The sequence below is a fragment of the Semicossyphus pulcher genome, unplaced genomic scaffold (genome assembly GCF_022749685.1).
Source record: "Semicossyphus pulcher isolate SPU_LCO1_2020_fin unplaced genomic scaffold, fSemPul1.0.p SCAF_11, whole genome shotgun sequence".
NCBI classification, from domain to species: Eukaryota; Metazoa; Chordata; class Actinopteri; order Labriformes; family Labridae; genus Semicossyphus; species Semicossyphus pulcher.
In genome coordinates, this window is record NW_027211615.1 from 295,967 (window position 1) to 317,662 (window position 21,696).

The 21,696-nt window shown below is 40.8% G+C and overlaps 1 pseudogene; it reads right to left on the minus strand.

Moving 5' to 3' along the window:
* Nucleotides 1-1,290: 1,290 nt before the first annotated feature.
* Nucleotides 1,291-20,649, minus strand: LOC138585234 (uncharacterized; annotated as a pseudogene).
* Nucleotides 20,650-21,696: the final 1,047 nt, after the last annotated feature.

Sequence of the window (21,696 nt, forward strand, 5' to 3'; positions counted from 1 at the left end):
CATAAATGGCATTGTTTCCAAAATTGGTATGTAAACAAAAGTGTCTTTCACTGGCACTTGATCATAAGTACCCGTTTTTTTATTTTGTCTTGTGTCAAATCGAACTCCTAACATTTTTTCCACTGGGTCCACAACTCCCCATTTGTCATTGAAATATCCGATTCTTTTAGCCTCAGTATTATAACTAGCAAACGGGTTTTCAAAATGCTCGAGATGTTCTTGTAATGCAGATTTCACAGGATCATCTTGAGGCATGACAGATAGGATTTCATGCTTAACCTGGGAATTGTTAGGTTGTAGAAATTATAACTTACATAACATACAAACTGATACACTGTTACTTATAATATGCTCACCTCTTGTATATTTGTACACACACCTATAACTGTAGTGATAGCTTTAGAATGAGGTAACCTGTTGAATAGGTGTGTTGGTTTGAATCATTAGTCCCGTGTTACGATGGATTAATACATATGAGAGTTTAAGCCAGGTTACTTAGAAAGATCTTACTAACACAGCACAAATAGACATGTAGGTTTTTTGGGCCTCCGCTTTGAGTGTGGCTAGAAGAAGCTGGTACGTGCTTGACTGATCACAGGCATCCTGGGAGAGCAGGATGTCCTGATAAGAATGCAGAGAGAACTAACTAACGAGAAGTTCAAGGTTACAGAGGGAAGAGGAATCGCCGAGTAAGGAGTTTCTTATCTCTTAGAAAGAAACATGAATGGTCGCATACCTGCAGCACCCAAGAGTGGGAGGCAGAGTAGGTGAGAGCAGGGAGGATCTTTTTTACAGGGTGTTGACCCCGCTGATTCGGTGGCTGGAGACATGGACTAGCCCTCCACCAACGACGAGGGAGCGGAGTCTAAACCGTCGCTTCCCTCCATCAGTTTTAACCAATGATTGAAGCTTAGTTGCTAAGGCTAATTTGCATCACATGCATCACACATAGAGTATATAATTTGCAACTGTATTAGGAAAGGTTATCCTTTGTTTGGGCGGCTGAGTGCAGATAACTGCGTGCAGACTGCAGTGAGCCAAACAGATAAAGGTCCTTGTACAAGCAACAATTCTCTCAACAATTTCATTAAATGGATGTGTTTATTGCATTAAATCAAATGTTTTTTGAAACCTGAATGTTGTAAACTGACGTCTACAGCGATCCTGTGCACAAACTAACTTGAACCTGGTGCTTGGGTAGAAACTGTGATCAATTCTCAAATGAGTTATCAAGGACTGGCAGGGAGAGCGTACAGCTTGACAAATGAAACACTTTTACATCTTTCAGATCTAGTTGAAGAGTTTTGCTCGCAATTCACGAACTCTTTGAGACTCATCTGTTGTTGTGACATCAATGATGTAGACTGTTGTCTGCACGAAAGTATAGAGTTGGACCAGGGACTCATCGTAAGACAGGTTGAACACGTAGTGGAATTTAAACAGTTCATCAAAAGCACCCAACAAGCTGCTAGCTTAGCAGGGGATGAGCTGTTTGTCTACAGCGATGTAGAATGTATCAACGCTGTTCTTGGTTCGGCCAACTGCGAGGATGTACGGTTGTTTACCCTCTCTTCTCTGCAGGTGTTGATCAATGCTGTGGCATGATTACAGGAAAAATAACATTCAAGTGAGTGAATTTTAGTACTTGCGATGTGATTGCATGTGAGTGTAAAAGATTCTGTTAACTGCCCGTTTTGAGAACATACGTTTAACTGGAAGTTTGGTCTTCCAAAATGAATGGGGAGATACTGACCTTTGATAGCTCATTTATTAGGAAGAAACACTTTAAAAACAGCTCAAGGTGAATTTTTTCACCTTTTAACTGCCCTATGTATACTTGGGTCCATAGGACACTAACTGAGCTTACATAACTTAAAAACTGTCTCTGATTTTTTACAGATGAGACACATTCTGTACCTTGTGAAAGTGCACCATTTTGTCCACTGCATCACTGGGGCTTATTTTGGTCATCTTGCGTCCAGCTGTGGGTGGCAGGAGATGGAGAAGGAGCAGAAGAGAGGCCATGTCACTGTCCCAGTCTAACAGGAGGAACAAATGGCAAAACAAGACATTAGTAACATACAGGAATGCACAAAATAAAAAGCCTCAGCTATTATTCATCCAAACAAGTAAGTCATTTAGCTTACTATTGTCATCTTCCTCTGAGAGTTTCTCAGCAGCTTTTAGAAGACGACACAGCTCAGTAGATTGAGTCAGGTTCTTGGCCTCTTTGATAACCTTGGCCTTGAATGAGGTGTCCCACTTCTCAAGCATCTTGGAGGCTGTTTCAGCTCCAAACAGCAGCAGGAAGTCCTGATTCAGCTGTTAATCATATATACAAATATATCAAGTCAATGGTCAGTGCATCGTTACAGGTGCATCAAGTTATTTTCTGAGCATATCAATGTGGGGTTAATTTACATAAACTCTGAATGGTTCTAATTTAAAGATGGAAAGTATGCCATTTGGAACGTGTGCAAACCATGAGTGCATTGGTTTCAAAACTGGAATTTAAAGAAATAACCACTCACCAGTCCTTTGACTTCTAAAAACCGTGGGAATATTTTGAAGACATCAGTGGATCTCTGCGGGTCATGCACAAGGTCCTGGCGATGTTGCAACGTCATCTTCATCTTCTGAAACACACTTCCTTCATCAGAAGAGTGAACAAGAAATGACATAGCCTCCCTGCAGGCATCACCTTCAAGCTGCTGAGGCACTGTGGCTGCTGATCTTCGGTGCTTTGGTCCTTGGTCGGTCCTTGTAATTACAGCATTCCTGGACATGGTCTTGAAGCGCCAAGCTAAATATCCAGTGCCTTTTTCCCCATCAAAGAAGTGCTCCTGTTAAAGTAATTGAAAACAAAAACAAAACACAACATTCACAACAATAGTCTATAACATAATGACCTTACAGAAAAAAATACAGTTGCAGCATTGTGAAACAAAAGAACATTTGATTAAAAAATAGGTTTCCCTTTCTTAAATTCAAGTGTCATATCCTTTTGACATGATTCATTGCATACAATAATGCATACAATAATAATAGTGAGTGAGAGTGTATATTTTATATATTTTGTTATCTAATTTTGTATTTTTTATATATATATATATATATATATATCGATAGATATATATATATATATATATTTTGATCTTTATTTTTTACCCTCTGTGTGCTGATTCTTTCCTATTGTATTGTACTGTATAAGCTGCTGGAGACTGAATTTCCCAGAGGAAGTCATCCCAAAGGGATCAATAAAGTTGAGTCTAAGTCTAAGTCTACAAGGTGATTTTCATTGATATATAACGGTTGTGTTGATTATTGTTACTTTGCAATCGTTATGACAGTGTTGATCAACAAGTTGAACGTTGTAGCGTACTCAAAAGTATAGATTATGACTCTACTACAGCATTACATTTTTAGGTCGGCCCCAAAGAAATCAAATATGTTTTGTTTTTGTTTTTTTACTTTTCAGAAGTAACTGCAATAAATCCAATCATGTCGAATAAAATCCCCAAGTTCTAGTATGTTCAGAGGGTCGTGTGTTTATGAAAGCAATGCTATTTTAAAACTTACATAGCCCTTTGGAGAAAAAGGATCCTTCAGTGAAGGAAAGAGTGTAATAATTCCCAGGGCATACTTCTCTTTCTGCTTACAGGAAGGAATCCTGCTTTAGAGAAAAGACAATTGTCAATTTCAAATCAATTTGATTTACCTAGGTCCAAAAACAAAATAAGTTTTCTTGTTACAAGAGCCTAGCCCTGTTTGAGAGAGTAGTGTTATCGTAAACAGAGGTAGCTGACTGAGTTGAAAGACTATGGGTTTTTGGTTTCAAAAAGCCAGTTTGCATTATCTCTGAGTCAGTTACTGTAGCACACTCTAAAACTAACATACCAGGTGAAAGGTTAGCTCAGAATCAGAATCGGGGTTCATTGCCAAGTAGGTTTACACATACATTGAATTTGTTGGTGCCCGACAATTAACACAGAACTAGAATAAAAATAAGTAAGAGACTTAAATAGAATAAGATAAAAAATAGGCAATAAGAATAAAAATATAAAAAACAATACGTATATTACAGGTTTGATTAACTATTCAACTATTCCTTCAACTATTCCTGGACTAAACTGGCTTTATGAGACCAGCCTCAGGTCAGGACCATACCCCAAAAGTACAAAACCAAAAAATTTGAGTTCCCCACTGACACTTACCCATGTCTCTCAGTCATGTGACTAGCCAATATGTTCACAAGCTCTCTCCAGGTGCGGTGCTTCAGTGCATTTTCAGACTTGTACTCATCAAGGATATCCTCACTTCCACTGAAATCACTGGAAGAACAGTATACAACAACTTTTCTGTTGACAATAGGGGTGATATTTATACATCCCTATTATATATGAGTGAGAGCCCAAGACAGTATTGGAAGGAAAAAATAAAAATAGGAGTACAGCAAATTATTAACAATTTTTCTTGGTAAAGATTGAAAGTTTGGCACAACTGCTTTAGTTAGAATCTCAATTTAATTTGGCACTTAAGTCATGAGTCAACATTATTATTAACATAATTACTGCTCCAAAATACCTCTTTTGCAGCTTCTGACTCAGAAACCTCTGTTGTAGACCTGTTCACAGCTTGTTTGCTGGATCTCTCTCTTCCTGTGGGAATACCCCATTCTCTCAATAGGTCGCTGTCACTTGAAGAGAGTGACATGGTATCCGTGAGCGAAGATGGTGTTGAACGATCTAAAGGAGAAAAATCTTTAAAAGACAATATTCATTTAACTTACATATTTATATCTGCATCCATTTAGTATAAGATTCTGATGTGATCAAAACTCTTGAGATAGTATTTTAAGTATTTCAAATGATACATTAAAATAATATCAGTTTATTAATAATAATAATACTAATGATAATGATAAAAAGTCAAGGCCAGTTACATCAGAGAAAACTTTAAATAAATAAATAAAAATGTTTACAATGAAATTTACCTTCATCTGAGATGCTGTCACGTACTGCCAGGCACAAGTCTGGTTTGGCTTCTATCAGTTCAAGGAGGATGTCTTCCTCCACTGCTGTGTCAGTTTCATCAAAAATGTGAAGTTCTGACGCATTGGGAAGCCCAAACTTGTTTTTGACTACGGAAAGAAAAACAACTAACTAGATGAAGAGACATCAAGCAACTTTTAAAAAGTACATAATTAACAACTGCTCAACCAGTGTTTTAATCTCTCAATTTAAAAAAAAAATATATATATATCCTGTTGACGTTAATGGCAATGTTATGATTTTGCATTTTATCCATTACCAACATTAGAGTGAAAAAAACCTACCTCAACTTTCATATTTAATTTGAAACATGGCAACTCACCTTCACTGATGAATTCCAAATAGGTGAAACCTGGCAGCAATTTGATGTACTTCTTGTGAACCTCTGAAATTTTACCTTCAGCAACATGATACCATCCTAAAACCACACCTGTTGGACAAAGAACAAAAGCTGTTGAACCTCCTCAGGCACAGGGGGCTTTTAGCTGAATTTCAAGTAGCCAATACATTCTAGTAAAAAGACTATTTAAGACCACCATAGTTTTTATATTTACATTAGTTATTATATTTTCTCAGAGAAAAATGGTTAAATTGGTAAAAATCTCCAGTGAACGCATACTAAAATGCCTGTGACATACAGACTGAATTCAGCCCCAAAACCTCCCTTTTCTCCTAAATTGCCATTTTTATGCTCTCTGAGCACTTTATTTACAAAATATTTACTGAAATGTTGTTCCTGATATTTTAAAATTGATATCATTACACAGTTATAGACAAAAGTAGGATTTTTTTTTTTTTTAAGTGTGCATTTTGGTTACCATTTGTTTATTGCGATGCTTATTTTACTTATTTACTAGTAACTTCTTTAATCAGGCATGATATACATTTCCAGACATAGTAAATGTCGAGTAGAGCATCCCTGCTAATCTATTTTGATGTTATATTTTAGTACATCTCTGGCCTACGTTACTGCTGATCGTCTGCCTGTCTGACACACAGGAAAGCAGTGGGATCAAACACTTATCAGCTCGCCGATTAAACAACTAAACCAACGATTAGAATGAAGATACATTTGAATATTTTTATGAATCTACTAAGTTTATGCATATACTAAGTTCTTACCCTCCTCTTTAACAATATTAAAAGTTCCCTCTTGAACCTGAACGATGTATCTCTGCAACGGGCGGTGCGGAGAGCAAGACAGGGTGTGGTGAATACGAGTGGAGCAGAACACTGAAGTTGTCAACCTGGCATTCAAAATCATAAAGGCTGTATATTCAAAATATTCAAGTCAAGGCAGCACAACGTGATGCCTCTGTCGCCAATGCCTCGAGCTGGCTGTAGTCACAGGCACGAGTTTTGAATTTCCTCTGCGTCAGTGCGCGGGCATGCACACACGCGCTCAACGACCGTTACTGACACGCACGCACATTTTTCACTCACACACATTACTGAACTTTTTATGAATGTACAAGCATACAAGTTAAGTTAACATAGTTCCCCCATTGCCCGAACAGATAACCAACCTTTAGACTACGTAGTATTTGCAAACGAACGACCCCCGCCCACGGTACTATTTTAGTATAAAACAAGTGACCAGCTTTCGACTTAAACGGTTGATAATGCACAGTTTTGCACTGATATTACATTGAAACCGATAAAAACTTACCTTAGCGGTACGGTTAGTGTACTACAGAGGAGAAAATGGTCACCTTTACTTGACAGTTTTTAAGCTAGCATATTTGGCAACACTAACAGCAGAAAAAAATCTGCCAAGTTCAGTTACATATATTAGTTGTTTTACATCCCATTAAATGTTTACACACGGTTTTCAAAACAATTGATAGCTTTTGTAAGTTAATATTCGTCGTACTTACCTTTTTAAATCGAATATTCCAGACACTGCGTTGTCTTCTCTGTCACTGCAAGTCCAAGGAAAAAAGTGTGTGTGTAGAAAAGAGCCCAGATGTAAATAGAAACTCAGCCCAGAGTTACTGTGCGTAACTCGCTGTAATAGCACTGCCCCCTGAGCTTCTTTTGCACTGCAAGTGTTAAAACAACTCCCAAATTAACACAGATTAACTCAAAATATTTTACACTGGAAAATTTACTCAAATTAACACTACAGATTTTGCTGTGTGCGTGCGCCTTGCCGCACTGAAGACCTGGCAAGTAGACATTGCTCCAGTTAAACTTAAAGCTGTCCTAACCCTGTGTTCCAAGAACCGAAGACAACAGCTACTTTTTGCTCCAATCCTTGCGCTCTGACAAGCCTTAAACTTAGAGCCAAGAAGACGCACTCACTATCCAGCTCCGGTCACAACACGGAGTGACCTGCACATCGTCATTAAGAGAGACCGAACCGGCCTTGCGGCACCGCTCCGAGGGATGTTACCCGGGTCAAAGCCCAGGGCACCTGAAGCTCCAGACGCCTCACCTACAGAGCGACTGACCCTGTTCTTCATCAGAGTAGGTCTAACTTTGCTTTACTGTATATTGGAGTTGATGTAGTAGTATTAAGAGTATTAGGGGTTAGAGTAGAGCTTTAGCAGGAAACCTGCCGCTATCTCAGCTGCTGCACCGTGCTCCCTTTACAGGTTTCATTTTCAGTCCATTTTTCAATCATATTCACCCTGTTATTAATCGTTTTCATGCTCATCACCATGTTCATTTATCTCATGTATATTTAGTAGTTAAGTTAATAAATTCTTCATTTATGAAGATCTGCATTACATGTTTTGTATGTGTGAAGTACTAAGCCTCTGTACCGCCAAACTCAATTCTAGACTGTAGCTACCTTCAGATTATGAGATTGAATTAAAATAATTAGGTAACTTATTATACGTTTTCCCTGTTTTATCAAAATAGGGTGGTGCCCCGATAAATACCTACAATAGGTTAAATCTTTTAATTAAAGTTAAACTTTAATTTCCAATAGTCAAAATAGAGTGCAGGCATTCTACGACAAATTAATTATTAAATAATTAATCAATCAATTTATGCTACATTTGTACTGTTGCTCCTGTTTAACGCCTGGACAACCTGCTGCTGGAACACAATACACTTTAGATCAAAGTGTTTAAAATGAACAAAGATTTAAATAAAGTTTTCCTCCAGATCTCCTCAGGTTCAGAATCTGGTTTTATCTGGAACATGGCTGGTTAATGATGCTTCAGACTTTAATCTGAGCTCTGTAAAGCCAACAGGTTGCAGAGCTGCAGGTATGTCAGGAGGTCCGATCAACTGCTTGTTTCAGACACATGTTCTACCCTCCATGTTCAGCCACAGGCCTGTTTCTCAGCTGGTCAGAATGAACTGAAGGTTGTCAACTCAGATAGCAGGTTAGCTCAGGTGAAACATCTTAAGACACCTGACGAGCTGTGTCTCGGCTTTAAACTTTATTATCATGTTTTCTCTGTGTCAGCAGGAAAGTGATGCTCAGTAAAACAAGCCTTGGACCTCTGTGACAATCAAACACGACAGCAGACACATGAACTCTGACCTGTGACCATCAAACACTATAACAGACATATGAACTCTGACCTGTGACTATCAAACACGACAGCAGACACATGAAGTCGGACCTGTGACCATCAAACACTATAACAGACAGATGAACTCTGACCTGTGACCATCAAACACTACAACAGACAGATGAACTCTGACCTGTGACCATCAAACACTACAGCAGGCAGATGAACTCTGACCTCTGTGACCATCAAACACTACAACAGACAGATCGAGGTTTCTGCCTGTTAAAAGGAAGTTTTTCCTTGCCAATGTGCCGAATTGCTAAGTGCTACTCATGGTGGATTGATGTTGGGCCTCTCTTTAAATAACTTAACAAAGAGTCGGTCTAGACCTGCTCTTTCTGTAAAGTGTCTCGAGATAACCCTGGTTATGATTTGGCGCTATACAAATAAAATTTGATTGATTGATTTGATTGATTGACAGATGAACTCTGACCTGTGGCCATCAAACACTACGACAGACCTGTGATCAGTGAGTCACAGCACGCTGCGACACACACCTCCTCTCTGAGCCTCCTTCAGACCATCTGATACCAACCATCAGCTCACATACATACACCTCCCTGTTAGCCAATCAGAGCATAGCTGCATACAATGAAGTGGGCGTGGCCTCAGTCAAGAAGCTCCCAACAGGGCAAAAACATGAGATATTCACACTCGACCATGTAAACGGACGTTAAACAGCCACATTACAATAATGAACAAATAAAAATACAGTTTGATATCAATGATTCTTCAATGAAGTTAATTACATGCAGTTTGTTAGCTTTCATTGAAATATCATTAAAACTAAACAAGAGTCAGCAACCAAACTGATCACATCCACACAACAAATAAACACGTGATGTCAGCCTGTTTCTACCTCCCAGCTTCCATCACATTCTGAGACGGTGCGCGGAGAAACAGCGCACAGAGAGAAGCAGGAAGTAAAATATGTGTACAGCAGTTGAACTGAGTGTGTCTGACCTGTTTGTGATAACGTGCTGGTATTAAAGGAGGCTCTGTGTTTAACTGAAATATGACACAAATATTGCTTCTCATCACAGGTTCAAACTTCAGTCAGTGAAATAAGAGTATCTGCTGTTTGAAGCCATGCCCGCTTTATTGTCTGCAGCTTTGGTAATTATCCAGAGCTGCTCTGATTAGGCTTGTTGGAGATGAGCGAGGCCTGTGCAGAATCGATCGCCGCCTCGCCAAGCATATTGCATGACGGTTAGATTGTTGCTCTGAAAACCCGACTGCGCGAGGCTTTGAAGTCTTGTGGGAGCAAGGTGGTTGCAGTTTTCAGGGCCAGGTGCGGCAGTTGCTCTCTACCGATTGCACAACTCCATGCATGATGGGAAACAACTTGCTCTGGTTTAAACGAAGCACTTACTGGCTGAAAAAAGCTTTGACAACCCCCACAAGGAAGTGATGAGACTTCTGTCTTATTCATCTTTATTCATTAAACTTCATTAAGTGTCAGACAGACACCAAACGGGTTTATCCAAGTACTCACAATTAAATGCTTTACACATATTTCCTCATGAACGCTGTCTTAATAAATGTATCTGCAATAGTGTTTTTATATTGAAATAACTATCAAAACGCCTGAATGAAATATAATGAGAACTTAATATTTAATCTAATTAAAATAATAATAAGAACTTATAAGACTGTATTCACAATTTACAGTGAGGTGTTGGTATTAACGATGCTTGACGAGGCGAGCAGCAAACTTGTCAACAAAGAAGTGTCCGACTTTATGACTCCTCCCCCAACTGCAATTGGCTACTCTCGCCTGTTGTCGAAGTGAGCCGGCAGTCATCTCAAATGAGCCTATAACGAGTCTAACAGCTGCAGCAGGGAGGTGTATCTGTGCTCTGACTGGCTGACGGTGAGGTGTATCTGTGCTCTGAGGCACAGGCTGGTCGTTTCTGCTCAGAAGCTCTGAAGGAGACTCAGAGTTGTGACATGTGTTTTGAGTTTGTGGTTCTGAATTATTGATGAGAAAGTGAAAATGTGACTTCTGATGGTTTAATGATGTGCTTTCATCTAGAGCAGCTGTTGGTGAAGTCTGTCAGCTGGTCACACGTTCAGCTGCTCTCTGCTCAGCTGATCACACTGTATTCAAAATGTTTAAATCGTTTACAGACGTTATCAAATGTGTCAGGATCACTTTGTAATGAATAAACTACCAACAAGTCAAATCACCTGCTGCTGCTGATGAACTTAGAGCAGCAGACAGGAAGTGAAGAGCTCTGACAGACAAACAAAGAGCAGCAGACAGGAAGTGAAGAGCTCTGACAGACGAACACAGAGCAGCAGACAGGAAGTGAAGAGCTCTGACAGACGAACACAGAGCAGCAGACAGGAAGTGAAGAGCTCTGACAGAGGAACACAGAGCAGTAGACAGGAAGTGAAGAGCTCTGACAGACAAACAAAGAGCAGCAGACAGGAAGTGAAGAGCTCTGACAGACGAACACAGAGCAGCAGACAGGAAGTGAAGAGCTCTGACAGAGGAACACAGAGCAGCATACAGGAAGTGAAGAGCTCTGACAGACGAACAGAGCAGCAGACAGGAAGTGAAGAGCTCTGACAGACGAACACAGAGCAGCAGACAGGAAGTGAAGAGCTCTGACAGACGAACACAGAGCAGCAGACAGGAAGTAAAGAGCTCTGACAGACGAACACAGAGCAGCAGACAGGAAGTAAAGAGCTCTGACAGATGAACACAGAGCATCAGACAGGAAGTAAAGAGCTCTGACAGACGAACACAGAGCAGCAGACGGGAAGTAAAGAGCTCTGACAGAGGAACACAGAGCAGCAGACAGGAAGTAAAGAGCTCTTCATCCTCTTTCTGTCTTTTAGTCACACATGAAACCACAACATGTTCACATGCCTACTTTTTATTACACATTATTGATGATCAGTGTCACACAGTTTATCTGCATTATTTCAGATTAAGATGAAACTTTAGCACCAGCAGCAGTAAAGTACCTCCTGTTCAGAGGAAATAGTTTATATGAATGTTTCACATGATGAAATTATGATCAATATTCTGGATTAACTATTGATGGGTGTCTTTTTATCTAGCTCCTCACGTGATGGAGGATATCATAATGCAGTGTTTCTATCACTGTACACAGCTTATACTATAGATTTATATTTGTACATGTTTGGCACTTGTTGACATGAGAACACCACAGAAGAAGAAATGTGCGCTCTGTGTAACAGAGAAATAAACAGCTGAGAAAGAGTGAAGGTCAGTGCAGGTAAGGTTTAAGGTCACGGTGCAGCTCTAGATGTCTGTATGTGTGTTATGGGTCTTTGTTTTACTGGGTAGTAGTGATCGAACCACAGCGGCAACTTGTGTTTGAACCGTGCAACTGCCCAGAGACGCAGCCACACCAGCACACAGGTATAAATAAAAGTGAAGACCACATGTAGGCTGTGTAGATGCAACACTCAAACAGTAGGCTCAGTACTCGTGGTTATTTTACTGTGGCATTTGGCTGAATTAAATATAAAAGTTAGAAATGTGAGGGTTCATTTTCAGGCAGGGGTCAAACGTACAGTCATGACTAATTTAGAAGTTAATGGGTCGACAGAATAATGTAGAACTGTTAAAGATGATATGTTAGTTTAAGGCATTTATCAGGAGCCTGAAAAGGCAACACACAAACATTGAAGCTCCAAAACAGCAAACATCGTTTAAAGTCAAAGACACATTTTAGACACATGAAGTCAACGCACAGTCTTTCAACCCTCTAACCACCGCTGCTTTAACATCCATCTCATTGGATGTGAACATGACACTGTTTCATTATGGGAAAAGTATATCCAGCATGTTTGTAGCTTGATTCATATGAGGGACTAACAGTATGGATGCCTCTGATGCAGTTGTCTGTGGAGGTTCTCAGTCATTCAGGTCAGGGTCTTCAAAGTTCACTCCAAAGGCCACAGGACGTTCTTCAGATCTGAAGCCTGTCAGGTGATTGGTGAAACGTCCAGTTGGCTGTTTAAACCTTTGAACTGCGATGTAGATTTTAACTCTGTTTGGTCAATCCAGGAGAGCCTCATATAAAATGCACACCACATCACTGCAGGGACTCTCTCTTTTAAAGGAAATCTTGATTCTTCAGCAGACAATGAGACAACAAAATGTCTCCATTTTGTCAACACATGGCGTTTTTTGTTAAAATTACAGTTCACCATATTCTTACAGAGCCCCTCTGAAAACACTGGGAAGCTTAAATGCTTTGATGTCGCACTGCATCTTCCAGGTCTGTAAATTACATACATTTCAAATGCTAATTTCACTGCTTCTCCGTTGATCAGCAACTGAAAGACTAAAGACTCGTTGTTTGGAGGGACATCAGACCTGATTTCAAAGAAACCCCATATTAACTCATTAGTGGAGGAAAGCCAAGTCACAGCTAGTGAAAGCATTCAACCTAGCCAACTTTACCGTTAGCTAGCCAACATTACCATTAGCTAGCCAACTTATCGGTTAGCTAACCAACATTACCATTAGCCAGCCAACATTACCTTTAGCTAGCCAACTTCACTGTAAGCTGTTGAAATGAGCTAGCAACAGGTAGCTCGCAGGCTAACTAGCTAGCATAAGTAACATCGAGTAAGTTAACCAAATTATTCCAAAGATCATTTGTTTCAAGGGCCCTTTCGTTTTCTTAAACATGTGTCTCTAGCTATTCGATTGAGTTGAAACCAAAACGTTTTACATTTAAAGTGTATTCCTTAGCCGCGTATAAGTCCCCCGCTTTGCATGAATTGCCGCACACTGCATCTCGGGATAGGGTGGATACATTTGTCGGCCTCGTCTGAAGGAGCCTTCGAATTGGGACAGCCTTTGACGCGCTGCTGTGGCGCAATCGGCCTTCAAATACGGTCTTCGAAGGCTGCAGCCCCTGGATTCGGACACAGCTAATATAACAGCATTCAAGCTTCCCGACCTGAGAGTGACATCAGAGGAAAATGACCGCTGTGTGAACATGGTAAATGCCCACCTGCTCAGTGATGAACTGATCTCTGGTCTGCACTGAGCTGAGACTCGACCTGTTCTACACTCTGTGATGAGACCAGACCAGAGACTGGTTCCAAACCAGAGAAACCAGTGCTAACAGCATACAGTGTTACAGTCACATGTAGCTGGGGTGTCCACATACTTTATATTGAGGGCTATATCAGGCTCTGCTTTATAAGAAGCACTTTAACTTTAAAAACAGTAAATCAGTGTTTTCTGCACATAACGCAGTCCATGTGGTCTATGTGTCTCTCTCCGAAACAGACAATAAAATACAAAACAGGTTCAACATGTCAGCCAGAAAAAAAGTTCCATCCGCTGAAACGTCCAATCCTCAGGAATCAGACACACTTTGATCCGTCACCGTTCATACCTGTAAACAGGTTCTGCATCAATACAGAGTCTGTAGGCAAGGGACTCTGTTTGTGCTGTTCTGATTTCTGTTTGGAGTCTGTAGTATTTTCCAATCATATCGAAGCAGGCTTTGACTGCTGGAACACAGCAGCTGGAATGTCGTCCTGGAACCCTTCGAGGTTTGTCTGAAGATGATTTCTCTTTGAAATCTCTATAAACAGACATCTGCATACGAATGTAGATAACAACACAACAGTCTGGTTGTGTTTAATCTTAAAGGGATAGTTCGGATTTTTGGACACCAAGTTGTATGAAATACTTGCTAGTAGTGTAGTGGATGCGAAGCTATTAGCTCACTCACTGAGTCCTGTAGTCGGAGTTCTGGCCGGTTCCGAACATAGAAAAAGTAGTTCCGGTGAGATGCCAGGGTCATGAAACCAAAAAGTTTTACCCTACACAAACAACAAGCAGGGAATGGTGATCCATTTCCAACACAAAATCAGTGTCCTAGGATTTCATATACTGCACCGTTTTTTGTAACTATTTTCTCTCTTCAACAATCCAGTATCAATACACCTGCAGCAGGCAGGTGTCTCAGGTAGGCCGACCGAGTGGTCGTTTCAAATTGATTCTGACTGATTCGAGTCATCGTTGAAGTAAACATGTCGGATTATGAAAACAAAACAAAAAAACGCCCTATACACTGCCTGTCAGCACCAGAGTCCGATCGCACTTGAAGCTGTTTTTTGGCACTTACTGACTTCGTTCCCTCCTGTCTTGATCGTTGCTTGTGTTGAATTAACTCTCAGATGCATGTTGCTTTGGACAAAAGCGTCTGCTAAATGAAATTGTAACATTGTAATATTTTATTTAACGGGACATTTAAGGAAACGATCCGTGTCTAGAAATCGATGACATACGTGTGGTGGAATTTTTTTTCATACAGCCAGAAAATTACAAATTCACACCATTTAGATGTATTTTCCTCTGTGACAACAAACGATTTCTCACAAGTTACCAATTCTAGCGTGTTCTCTTAGAAACAGCTGATGGATCACATCACCTGAGAAACCAGCCTGCCACCGGCGTAGTGATACTGGATTGTTCAAGAGAGAAAATACTGCCAAAAAAAGGGCGCAGCATATGAAATCCTAGGAGGGTAATTTTGTGTTGGAAATGGATCACCATCGCCTGCGTGTTGTATTTGTAGAGTAAATAATAATCAAAGTGTTTTTATTGATTTTCATATTCAAACATCCCATTCAAAACAAGATAACAGGACTCAAAATATACATCACAAATACAGGACTAAACTACAGACAAACAGTAACAAGACAGATCATACTAGTACCAGACATCAAACATACCCACCACCTACGTGGTCCAGACACTCTCGGGTTAAAATAAATAGGTAAATAGAAATGACAAGAATGACAACAATAATAATAATAGTGATAGTTAAAAATAAAATAAATAATAATAATGATGATAATAATAAAAATTAAATTAAATTACATTAAATAAATAAAAATAAGAAAAAGGAGAAAGAGAAGGGGGGGGGGGTGGGGGGGGGGGGTAGAAGCTGCCAGTTATGTTGGTGCAGACGAGAGCTCCTGTTCAAAATGAGAAATAAAAGGCTGCCAGACCTTAGAGAATCTCTTAGAGTTTCCCTGCAACGTACATCTAAGGTGCTCTAATTTAAGGTGTGCCATCACCTCCTCCATCCATCGTTTGTGAGATGGCGGTGTTGCCTTTATCCAGTTAAATAAAATCAATCTCCTGGCCAACAATGAAGAGAATGCTATTACTTTCCTTTGAGCAGTCGTTAGTTGTGCTTCCCCTGGTGCCACACCAAAGATGGCTGCCAGAGGGCCGGGCTCTATATTTTTGTTATAAATGGATGAGAAGGTTTTAAAAATGTTGGTCCAAAAGTCTTTCAGCCTGGGACAAGACCAGAACATGTGGCATATATTGGCTGGCACCTGTTTACATCTAGGGCAAGTCGGATCAGCCCCCTGATATATTCTTGCCAGTTTGTCCCTTGAAAAATGAAGTCTGTGTAACACTTTAAACTGTACCAATCCGTGTCTAACACATACAGAAGAAGAGTGTATTAGTTCTACTGCCCATCTCCAGTCAACCTCCGATATGTCCAACTCTAACTCTTCTTCCCATTTCCTTTTTATGTAATCAAGGGATGGGGAAGCCACCTTCTGGATATTCACATAGATCCTGGAAACCATCCCTTTAAGAGTCGGGTTCGTATCCAATAGCTCATCTATCCATCCACTCCGTGGTAGTGCGAGGGATGGAGAGAATGTTTTTTTCACAAATTCTCGAACTTGAAAATATCTGAGGTAGTTAGTCTTTGAGGGGATTCCATACTCCTTCTCCAGTTGAGCAGCAGACATGAATACCCCATCTTTAAAAAGATTTTTAACACATTCCACCCCAGCTCTATACCATTCCCTAAACGCTGTTCCCCCAAGGGCCGGGGAAAACAAATGATTGCCACAGACGGGAGCATATAGGAGGGCGTTTCTGTTTTTAAAATGCGTTCTGAACTGGACCCAGATTTTGATAGAGTCCTGTACAACAGGGTTGTTTGTGTAAAGGTGTTTGCTTAAGGGCAGAGGAGCGCAGACCAGGGAGCGTAGGGACACCGGGCTAGATGCATATCTTTCCATATGTACCCACACTGGGGTTTCATCGTCATCTAACTGCGAGACCCAAAACAACAGCTTATGTACATTAGCAGCCCAATAATAGTGCATATAATTTGGTAAAGCCAGGCCTCCCTCCTCTCTCCGTCTCTCAAGGAACTCTCTTCTTATCCGGGGGACTGTTTTTTTCCAGATAAAGGTGGATGTACATTTATTCAGTTCTTTAAAAAATGATTTAGGAATGAAAACTGGAATTGTCTGGAACAAATAGAGGAACCGTGGCATTACATTCATTTTAACAGAATTTATCTTCCCTGCTAATGATAGGGGGAGAGATGACCACCTTTCCATATCTAATTTTGCCTTATCCAGTGTTACTTTAAAGTTATGATTAAATAAATCTTTGTATTTACTTGTCACATTAACACCCAAGTAGGTGAATTTATCTTTATGTGTTGTGAAAGGATAGGCCTGGAATGATAGTCTCCTCGCCTGCTTATTAATTGGGAAAAGAACACTTTTCTCTAGATTAATTTTATAACCCGAAACCTTCCCAAAGTCTTCAATAATATCCAGAGCCACTAAGATGCTTGTGACAGGGTTCGACAGGAAAAGGAGGAGGTCATCGGCGTATAGAGAAAGTTTATGGTTTTGCATCCCCCTGTGTATTCCCCCAAGTCCAGCAGCATTCCTCAGCATTATTGCAAGGGGCTCAATTGCCATATCAAAGAGCAGGGGTGACAAGGGGCACCCCTGCCTTGTTCCCCGAAACAGAGGAAAAGGTTCAGATATTATATTGTTTGTTCTTACCATAGCCTGGGGGTTTGCATATATTATCTCAATCCATGAACGGAATTTAGGACCAAATCCGAATTTCTCAAGAGCCGTGAACAGATAGAAATACTCTATTCTATCAAAGGCTTTGTGGGCATCTAGGGATATCACAATCTCAGGCTCAATATTATCTTCAGCAGTGTACATCACATTGAAAAGGCGACAGAGGTTACTGGAGAGTTGTCTACCAGCAACAAACCCTGTCTGGTCAGGATGTATTATCTTACTTATAACAGGCTCAATCCTAGCTGCCAATACTTTGGTCAATATCTTATAATCACAGCCAAGTAAACTCACTGGGCGGTACGATTCACATTTAAGCGGATCCTTATTTTTCTTAAGGAGCACAGAGATCATAGCCTGTGACATTGTTTGAGGCAAAGTTTCTTTATCAAGGACCTCCTCATATACTCTACAGAGTAGGGGTATCAGTTTAGGCGCAAATGTTTTATAAAATTCACTCGGGAACCCATCTGGGCCCGGTGCTTTACCTGTCTTCATATTGCGAATTGCATTCTCTATCTCCCTTGCAGTCAGAGGTCCCTCTAATCTATCCCTATCTGCCCTCTCTAGGGACGGCATTTCCAGATTTTCAAGAAAATTCTTCACTCGCTCCCTGTCATTTATTTCTGAGGTATACAAATCCTTATAAAAAAACTTAAATTGGTTGTTAATACCTTTCTGATCTATAATTTTGTTTCCCAGATTATCTCCTATCTCCACTATCATACCAGCAGCTGCTGATTGCTTCAGCTGGTGGCTCAGGAGCTTACCTGCGCGCTCACCATGTTCATAGAGATCCTGTCTCGACCTAAGATATAGATCCTCCTCACATTGATTCATTAAGACATCATATTCAGTTTGGAGCAAAATCCGCTTTTTATGTAGCTCCTCAGAGGGAGCTGTAGAGTTTGCCAGGTCAACTTCTTTTATTGCCTTCGTCAATTCTGTGATACGGTTCATCTTTCTTTTCCTTTCACCAGCGTTATATGAAATTATTTGTCCTCGTATATAAGCTTTTAAGGATTCCCACAAAATGCCACCACTTATGTCAGGAGTATCATTAAGCTCTAAGAAAAAGTCTATTTGCGAGTCTATGAATTTTGTAAAATCGTCGTCTGCCAATAGCCTGTTATTAAAGCGCCACATTCTCTGAGGTGGCGTGTTCTCAGGAAAGTGAAGTTTCAATATGACTGGGCTGTGATCGGATATTACTATACCAGAGTATTCTATATGTGTTACTATAGAGGTCAGTTTATTATCTAATAAGAAGTAGTCAATTCTAGTATACGTCCGATGTGGTGGGGAGTAAAAGGAGTACTGCCTGGAGGTTGGGTTTACGAATCTCCATGGATCAAATATACCATATACCTTGCAAAAAGAGTTAATGCATTGTGCTGATTTACTTAATATATTGGATGTTGGGCTAGAGCGGTCCAGCGTTGAGTCTAGGACACAATTTAAGTCTCCTCCTAGAATCAGATTATGAGTATCCAAATTAGGTAATAATGAGAATAAGTCCTTAAAAAATTGAACATTATCCCAATTGGGTGCATATAAGTTTGCCAGCACCACTGGCATATTGAACAGTTTTCCAACCACAATAATATACCGACCATGTTTATCTTTTATAGTAGTTGTTTCTATAAATTGTACATTCCTGTGTATAAGGATGGCCACTCCCCGACTCTTACTATTGAAATTTGAGTGATAGACCTGATTAAATCCCCCCCTACAGAGTTTGAGGTGGTCCTTGTTCAACAAATGTGTCTCCTGTAAATAAAGTATCTCTGCTCCCTGGTCTCTCAAATGTGAAAATACCTTACTCCGTTTCGCTGGCTTATTGATCGCCCTTACGTTCCAGCTCATCAATTTTGTGTCCATTCTGCTTGGAACCATGGTTGTTGCCATGTCAGGAGACTGTAGCCTGATGTCACCATTGCGCCCCTATGGTACCCACTATCCGGTTCGCACCTTGAAGATTTGGCAGCAAAAGCAAAAAAGTTAAAAGGAGGGGGTCTGGGAAGGAAGGGGGGGGCATCACACACACAGATACAGTCAATACATAACACATAACATAAACTCTAACACAATGCTCTTTAGCGAGCTCTCTCGTGGCCAACCGGTCCACCATCTCCTGCACACCAAGCCTACCGTGTGCAGCTCCGTGCATATCACACCCTTAGTCTTAGAAGTATAACATCACCCTTTTGACTTAATCCCCTAATGGGAAAAACAAACGGGGGGGGGGGGGCTCTCCACAATGAGACCCTGAATAAGGTACAGTAATGAAATAAAAGTAAAAAACAATACCATAGAAGGTAAGCAACAGTAGCCACTTAAACCACCCAATCAACCCTTAAACCTTGAATAGCATAAAACAGTAATATGAGGGAGGACAACAGTAGCTCCTAGAAAGAGATATAAAACAAATTAAATTAAAAAAAAATATATGTATATATATATATATGTATACCTTCCCTTTAAAATATACACTGAAATCAAATATTACTTTGTCAATATTATCAGGTTAGTCGACAATAGCCTGCCTATATTAGTCATCCCATTTTGTCCGTGAAAGCGTGTGTAAATTTTTACTTAGCCAGAATCAAACCAGTCCACAGGCTTCACCCGGGGCTCAGTTTCTTTTTGATGTAATCCACGGCGTTCTTTGGGCTCTCGAAGGTTTTTGTTTGTCCTCCTTCTGGCGTGATCACCAGGGTTGCCAGGTAACGCAGCCCGTATCTGATCCCCGTGCAGGTCCGCACGAGGCTTCTTGCTTCTCTGAAGGCTGCTCTCTTACTGTTTACTTCCTGGGTGTAGTCCGGAAAGATGTGGACCTGTCCGCTCTGACCCTCGGGTGTTCTCTCCATTTCCTTCGCCTTCTTCAGTATCTCCTCTTTCTCTGTGTAGTAATGGCATCTCACTACGAATGCTCTTGGTGGTACTCCGTTCCCGTCTCGTCTCGCGCCGAGTGTCCGGTGTGCTTGGTCCAGCGTCGGTGTTGCTGCTAGTCCCAACTTTTCTTTCAGTAAACCAGCCATAAATTCTGACGGTTTTTTGCCTACCTCGGCCCCTTCTCTTACCCCCACGACACGGATGTTGTTGCGTCGTGATCGTGCCTCGAGATCTTCACTTCGTCCCCTCAGCTTCAGTATCTCCTTCTCCATTTCTGTCAGTCTTGTCCCCATGTCTGTTACGGTGTCAGACTGCTCATTTAACACTTCATCTACCTCTTTTTTCCGTTCGTCCATCCTGTTAACCAGACTGCTAGTTTTATCGCCAATCAGCTTCACCTCCCCACGTAGCAACTCAAACTGGGCTTTAGTGCTCTCTTCCAAACTCTTAGTCCATTTTTACATCTCACCCTTCGTCTCTTTTCTTCCCTTTTCTATTTCTTCCTTACACCTCGCAATCTCGGTCTTTATCTCCTCTCTGTATTTCGTAATTCCATCGTTGGCTTTTTTAATCTCGGACATCATATCCTTAGCCTATTGAGGTATGCCGGCGTCAACAAGTTTTGGGCTAACAGTGTCCTTGCTAGCCGAGGAGGCCGTGTTGCTAACCGCCTGCTGCTTCTCTCCCCCCGCTCGAGTCGGCCGAGAAGTCATTTTCGGTTTTAAACTGCACTAAAAGTGCACTTGTTAACTCCCAAAACAAAACGTTATTCGTCCAACCCCCCAAAATGGTAGAAATATGGCGATATCAATATTTTTGGCTACTTTTACACGGAGCCTCCGCACGCACGTCTTCACACGGCAAAGCACATCCGGAAGTCCCGTATTTGTAGAGTAAAACTTGGTTTCATGACCCGGGCATCTCACCGGAACTTCTTATTCTACAATCAGAACCAGCCAGAACTCCGACCACAGGATTCAGTGAGTGAGCTAATAGCTTTGCATCCGCTTCGCTACTAGCAAGTATTTCATACAACTTGGTGTCCAAAAATCCGAACTATCCCTTTAGGTTCTCTCGTCTCAGGCTACAGTCTGACTGGAGATAACCACCAGAACACAGAAAAGGACATCTTAACCCAGATATCCTATAACCGCTGGAGCTGAAGCTGGAGAAACTGGCCGTTGCTTAAAGACCGTTCAGAGATTTCTCCACCATCAGTAAACTCTTTAAACTTTTCTTTCGAGAAAAACGAGCCTCAATGTTTCTAATGTTTCAGGCGGCTGTGCCTCTGAGACATGCCCTCAGTCTCCCGTGGTTTAATTTAGTCTCACAGGTTTAAC